Here is a 6,815-nt window from a genome sequence, read left to right as displayed (position 1 = left end):
CAGATGGTTTTTCCTGTGGTCATGTATGGATGTGAGAGTTGGACTGGAAGAAAGCTGAGCGCCGAAGAATTGATGTTTTTGAACTGTGGTGTTGGAGAAGACTCTTGAGAGCCCCTTGGACTGCAAGGAGATCCAACCAGTCCATTCTGAAGGAGATCAGCCCTGGGATTTCTTTGGAAGGAATGATGCCAAAGCTGAAACTCCAGTCCTTTGGCCACCTCATGCGAAGAGCTGACTCATTGGAAAAGACTCTGATGCTGGGAGGGATTGGGGGCAGGAGGAGAAGGGGACGACAGAGGATGAGATGGCTGGATGGCATCACTGACTCTATGGACATGAGTCTGGGTGAACTCCGGGAGTTGGTGATGGACAGGGAGGCCTGGCGTGCTGCGATTCAAGGGGTCACAAAAAGTCGGACACGACTGAGCGACTGAACTGAACTGAACTGTAGAGAAAAAGGAACATGAGTCTTGACAGATGATGAATATGTGCCCATGATTTTCATTTATTTTAGGGGAAAATTTAGAGGGGTGACAAAGCTGATTTTTAGAGGACATAGGATCAAAGATTTTGTGCACTCAGAACAAAAAGGAATGCTGATGTAAGAATGCAAAGTTAGATACAAAACTGGTCAATGTTACAGTCACTGGTTACAGGGGCAACAAAACTGTAATCTTTGGGGTTATATTTTCCCCGACCAGATAGAAGTCATTTGCATTACTATGAAACAGAAAAGTCATTTACATTTTAACAGTTTCTACACACTCTCATCTAATTTTACAATATTATGCCTTTCCAGACTCTGATTAATAGTAAATAGTCAAAGTTACCTTCCCCTGAGAGCCAGGTGACCCCAGATGGGCTCATTAGACATTGCTTTTATTTGATATCAAAAGTTTTTTGCCCCTCCCCTAGAAAGTTTTAATCATTAGTTGTTGTTTTTTTTTTAATCATTATTCTTAACAGGGAGAAACATCAACAACATTTTGCTTCAATGGGTACTGAAGAAGGGAAAATGATAGTGAATGGGGAGGCCAAACGCTCAAAGTGTGGGGCACAAGGGTTCTCTACCTGGCTTGGCAGCTCACCAGCAGGGTGACCTTAAATTTGACTGCACTGGCTCTCAGTGTTCTTGTCTATAACATGGGATATGAGGACTGTACATTTTGCAGGACGTTGTACTAAACGTCATTTTTGAAATTAAACACACACACACACACACACACACACACACAAGAAACCCCCGCATCCCTCCCTTGCCACCACCCCCACCTTCATCACCTGTACTAATTAATCCAGAGAGAGAAAGAGGAAGGGGAGAACAGACGCAAAGCAATATCCTGGGAGAAGACCATTTCGACTGCTCCAGAAACCACCACGCAACGACGCATATTTACAGCCGAATGAGGGGAGCAGAAACGGGACTTGTCCTGCAAGGAGCAAATGTGCCGGCGTTGCTTCCTCCGTTGTGTGTAGGACAGGAGGCGGATGGTGCTCGCAGTTCTCCGTCTCAAATCCAATTGCTCGCCGGTCTCCCGCCCCAGGCGCAGATGGAGGGGGCTTTCGATCCCTCGGCGGGCAGGGCCGCCCGCTCCCCCACGGCTCCTCCCTGCAAGGGTGGAGGCCCGGAAACCCCCCAGCTCTGCAGAGATCCCACCCACCAACTGCCACCTCGTGGGCCCGGGGCCAGAATCTCCCCGGGTGACTATCGATGAGCCACCCTTGTTTTGTGAAACACACTCTGCGGTTTCAGGTAACACTTGCCGGTTGCCATGGGCGTTTTCTGTTTTGACAGAAGCAGGCACAGACCGAATCCCCCGACTTTGCAGACTGTGGAAGTTGGTGTCTCCTTTAACCCCGAAGGATGGAGGGCTGCACCCGCCCTTCTCACGTTCCTTTTCAAGTCACCTGACTTTGGCTAAGCGCCAGGTGTGTTCTCTTTGGCTTGAGCCATGGGGCAGGCTTCTCTCTGCCAGATGAGGTGAGGTGAAAGAACTTTCAGGAAGACGAGCCCCTTCCTCTTTATCTCCCGGGTCCACTTGAGCACCCTGTTTTCATCCACTCTGGAACTGTGGAGCCCTGCTCTCTACTTGCCTCTGCCAGACCCAAGGATGAACTCTGTCCCGTAATGCCCTAATGCCAGGAAGGCACCCCGATAAGAGGAAGCAAGGGACCAGGGGACTGAGATAGCCGGGAAGGGTTAGACCCTGTGGGTGGCGGAGGCGGGGGTCGAAGTCTTGGTGCTGAGCACTTGTCCAGCCACCACTTGTCAGTGGGGTGGGGACTGCCCAGGACACTTGGGGCAGAACTGTTCTTGGCTTAGTGAGGCTGGGGTGCACTGTCTGCGCTGTCGCATTACCCCTCCCCCATACATTAAGGCCAGGAGCACCTCCCTCTCTTTCTGACAACCCAAAATGCTACTGCCTGTGTCCAAATGCTCCTTAGAGATTATACTTCCTTAGGCTGAAGAGCAGTTAACTCATTTCCTAAATTATATTCCAAAAGCATTCATTAGGTCCTTGAGATGTCAGTAGCAATGATTAAAAAAAAAACGGCAACAGATTTTCTTTATGACAGGACTTCACAGAAACTTTCATATAAAAATAGGTGTTTTGAAGGATCAAGATTCCCCAATCTAACTGACAGTGGAATTCTTTCTCTTTGGGCCTCCCTTTGGGTGGACAAGCCTTGGACGACTCTTAGCCATCCCCCTAGGGACTTTTCTATCCTCCATGGCTTGAAGTACAGAGCTGAATGCTCAGAAGGCCCTTATGTTTTGACTTAATTGAACACCTTCAGAAGTCTGGCAAATCAGAATGTGTGAAGTTACCAGGAAGGAGGCCAGAGTATCATGGCAAAGATGACCTCACAGAGAAACCAGTGTGGTGGGGCTCCCAAAGCACTCAAGGAGATGCATCCTGCGTGAGAGGGCACAGGTCGTCCAGTGTCTTTGGCTGGCGTGGTTCAGGGAAGCTAAAGTAGCCTGGGTGATTGGAAGAGAAGTACGTGTGGATGAAATTATTCAGTGCTGACAGATGGGCTGGAGGTCTCCTCTCCTGCTGGCCTGGCAGCCTCTGCATGGAAACCCTTGCCTGGGAGATGCCCATGCCAATAAGATGCTGGAAGTACAAGCCCAGCAGATATAATGGCCATGAGTCACAGTAACCTGCCAGCAGTCAGGTGCTTAGGAGGGAAGCTGAAGCCAGGACACACACTGAGCTGAGCGAGTAGCAGGACCATCCTGTTGTGCAGAACACAAAGAGCAGAGTGTTCAAGTCCCAGGATCAGGTTTCTCACGATGGAAGCTTGAGCTATGCCCTGAGCTTCAGGCTGTGCTCCAAGGTTGGGGAACAAAGCCCTGCCTCTTCCTGTCCGGGAGGATGCCACCCAAAATACATCCATTCCTCCCGGGCTTGGGCAGGGGGCCAGGACCAGTGGGGACCTGTCTCTGCCCATGAAAGGCTAGATGAGCAGCCCAGCACCTGTCAGGGTCCCAGAACCTCAGCTATAGCCTGCCAGGCTGGGAGATCGGGGTTCTGCTTTTCATGGGTGCTCTGTGCCAGTGAACCTTCCCTCTGAGCAGCTGCAAGCTGTCGGCTCCTTAATGTTTCCGGTTTAACTGGCCTGGCCTGCACATGAGGCCTTGTGTTCAGGATCCCAGGTCTAAAGAAAAAAAAAGAAATGAAGAGGTCGGCGGCCCCTACTTCTTCAGGGCTGGTGGACTCCAAGTGTCCTGCCCCTCAGCCTGCCGGACAGCACAGAATGGCTGGGGTTCTTTTTGGCCTAGGCGAATTTTTGGATCACAGTCAAGCTTATTAAACTTGGCTGACAGTAAACCAGTGACTGACTGGGTAATTAAAGCCACAAGTCAGGAGGCCTCGGCGGCCCCTCCTCTGGAACCTCCCCCAGTGAGTGGCCTGTTGCGCAGGCGAGTGTCGCTCCGTCTCCCCACAGCAGAAAAGTTTTGTGCGTTAAAAGCCCTCTGCGATAACCTCCACCTTCTCCCAAGGTCACTTCTCCGCACATCCATGGCTGACTTCATCCCCCCGTCACCCCTCCCCACCGCTCTTCCCCACTGCAAGGAAGGAGGAGGAAATCTAACCACAACTCCGCCCCCCCGCCCCGCCCCTCCCCGCGGCCCCAATGGGAACATGACAGAAGGTTTCCAACTAAAACCAAAGCTACCCCGCAGAGCTTCCTGCCAGCCTGACGTGCTGGAGGGCATGGTGTGCCTGCCCCAGCTCTTTCTGTTCTACACAACTTCTCTGCTTCAGGCTCTCGAGAGCCTCCCCACTTCCTGGGGAGAGTAGAGGAGAACTTGAAAGCAGACAAGGCCACAGTTGAGGAGACCCCAGCTTGCTTCAAATACTGTGTCTCCTCCTGGTCTGGATCTCATGGTGAATGTCTCTCCCCTGTTTCTGAAACTAAGTGAAGAACTGCTAAAGCCACAAAGTCCCCAAAGACACTTCTGTGTATCTCCTTCTAACCTGGGGTGCTTGGGCCTGCCCAGCAGGGACGCTGTCTGTGGGTTACACATTCTTAGATGCCTCTGCCCAGCTGACCCTCTCTGACTGTCCCCACTCCCCCTTCTTCAGTTTTGCTCCCTGTCCCTTTGGCATCCCTGTCTTAAGCAGCAGCCCTTTTTCCACCAAGGAGATATGGGTGGAAGAGGAGCTGCAGATGGGAGTGGGAGGACTGTATCTTTTTTTTGTATGCTATTCCAGAATAGGTTTGTGGTTATTTTAAGAAAAACAATTAATGTTCCCTCCAAATCTTTGAGGACCTTTGTTCGTTGGAAGTTGTGAACCATGCTAAGCCCATGGCTCTGTGCTGTTACCTGCCTTGGCAGGCTGCTGCTCACACTGGGATAGAACAACCCTGACATGAGAAGCAAGAGAAATTTGGCTTTTTACTTTTTAGCAAGAATCTCTTTCCACTGAAACTGTAAAACTCTGGAGGGCAGAGCCTTTCTGACATTGAACCTCACGGTCTTGTGATAATGCCTGAAAAATAGCAACTGTTCTCAAATGATGTATGCTGGCTGGATTACTATCATTCCTTAAAAAAAAAAAAAAACAGTTAAAGAAGTCACTCTGTTCTCAAGATGCTGCATGTGCAAGTGTTCAGGCCACATGCGGGTTAAGAAATTGCACATATATCCTCTACATCTCGTATCACCAAAAACTGATGTTACCAAGCCCCTTGTCTCATCTACCATCTTATCACCTGTGTTTAGCAGGCTAAGACATAACAAACCAGATGAACTTTCAGGAGAGCTGCAGACATTGGAGGGCATTTGAGGCAAAGAAATCCAATGGAGCTGTAAACTGGAATGACCCAAGTAGAAAGGTGGTCCTGCTGTGAAGTGGCCCCAAGCCTCAGACCTGCCTTGGATGTTACCAAGTGCCTCTGGCCTTTGGGGCCATTGAAGATGCTCAGCTCAGAGTCTCTGCTGTGGTTGAACTTCCTGGCTGGCCAGGCCTGAGGGAGGCGGAGGAGGAAACTCTGTGGGTGAGCTGGGTGAGTGGGTCGGAGCACAGCACACACCCAGGGGTAACTGCAAGGAGGTGACTTAGGACAGAAGAAACCACAGGATGGACAACCCCCTCTGCAGAAGTGATTTTCTGGTCCCTTTGTCCCCCAGACACACTCTTCAACTCAAAAATATTAATGGTGCATAGCTCTGAATGCAGACCCACATGTGTGTCTATGTATATACCTGTGTGTATGTCCTGCCAGATTTTTTTGTTCCCAGGGAGAAACATAAGGTACCAACATCATAAGCCTTTTCAGTGTCAAGTTACTACTGCTTAAAAAGTCAAAAAAAGAAAAAGAAAAAAAGGACAATCCAGCCATCTATGAACAGATAAATTTAAGTGAAAACGGTGTGAGTTCTCACCAGTTGCTGATGATTGATATTCCAGAAAGGTATGATGTGCTGGCGAGATAGTTTTTAAGTGTGATGACAACCACCAGTTTAATGAAGGGTCAAATATTGGAACCCTCTGAGTTATACATGAATATTGGTAATATTTGAAATATTACCAAATATTAATAGTAGCATTATGGTGATGGAAATAATTCAGCCACATCATGGCAAGTATGAATATTTCATTTTATTCTCCTTTTCTAGAGTTAGTTTATAAATCACTTCAAAGTAAACTTTCCCCTGGTTATCCTTGAGTTTGCTGGTTCTAAGGAGGGACCCAAGGACAGGATCCTGTGGGAACCACTCCAAGCAATGGGGTTAAGTCCCTGTCCCCCAGACCATCTGCTGCCAACAAACCAGGCCACCAGACCTGGAGGACTGCGTGTTGGTCATAATGAGCTATCTGGCTGCCTGGTGGAAGGAGCACAAGGGAGCAGGTGTCTGAGATATTACTGACATTACCATTGATCTTTACCAAGGAGCAGGTTTGGTTTTATCCAGAATGGCTCAGCCTCCACTCTTGGTCCAAGACACTTCAGAGATTAGGCTCAAAATCATCAGCCTCCAAATTGAATATTTTCTTATAATGAAGTATTTTTAAATTTAAGTATAGTTGATTTATAATATTCTGTTAGTTTCAGGTGTACAACAAATTGATTTGAGTTTGTTTTTTGCAGATTATATTCCATTATAGGTTATAATTCCCTGTTCAGTTCAGTTCAGTCTCTCAGTCGTGTCCGACTCTTTGCGAGCCCATGAATCGCAGCACGCCAGGCCTCCCTGTCCATCACCAACTCCCGGAGTTCACCCAGACTCATGTCCATCGAGTCAGTGATGCCATCCAGCCATCTCATCCTCTGTCATCCCCTTCTCCTCCTGTCCCCAA

The 6,815-nt window shown here is 48.9% G+C and overlaps 1 protein-coding gene and 1 long non-coding RNA gene across 3 annotated transcripts in view; one reads left to right on the top strand and one right to left on the bottom strand.

Annotated features, from left to right (window-relative positions):
* NEMF (nuclear export mediator factor) overlaps positions 1-6,815 on the top strand; it is a 230,716-nt gene that overhangs the window by 36,315 nt on the left and 187,586 nt on the right. The gene's annotated exons all lie outside the window — the stretch shown is intronic.
* Positions 481-6,815, bottom strand: part of LOC104990244 — a 26,984-nt gene continuing 20,649 nt past the window's right edge. The window contains exon 2 of the long non-coding RNA XR_825485.1: positions 481-3,663. This is a non-coding gene — a long non-coding RNA (uncharacterized LOC104990244). The remainder of the gene's footprint in view (positions 3,664-6,815) is intronic.

This window comes from Bison bison, unplaced genomic scaffold, assembly GCF_000754665.1.
Source record: "Bison bison bison isolate TAMUID 2011002044 unplaced genomic scaffold, Bison_UMD1.0 scf7180017864174, whole genome shotgun sequence".
NCBI classification, from domain to species: domain Eukaryota; kingdom Metazoa; phylum Chordata; class Mammalia; order Artiodactyla; family Bovidae; genus Bison; species Bison bison.
Note: the sequence above shows the minus strand (reverse complement) of the source record. Positions and strands in the feature narration are given on the sequence as shown.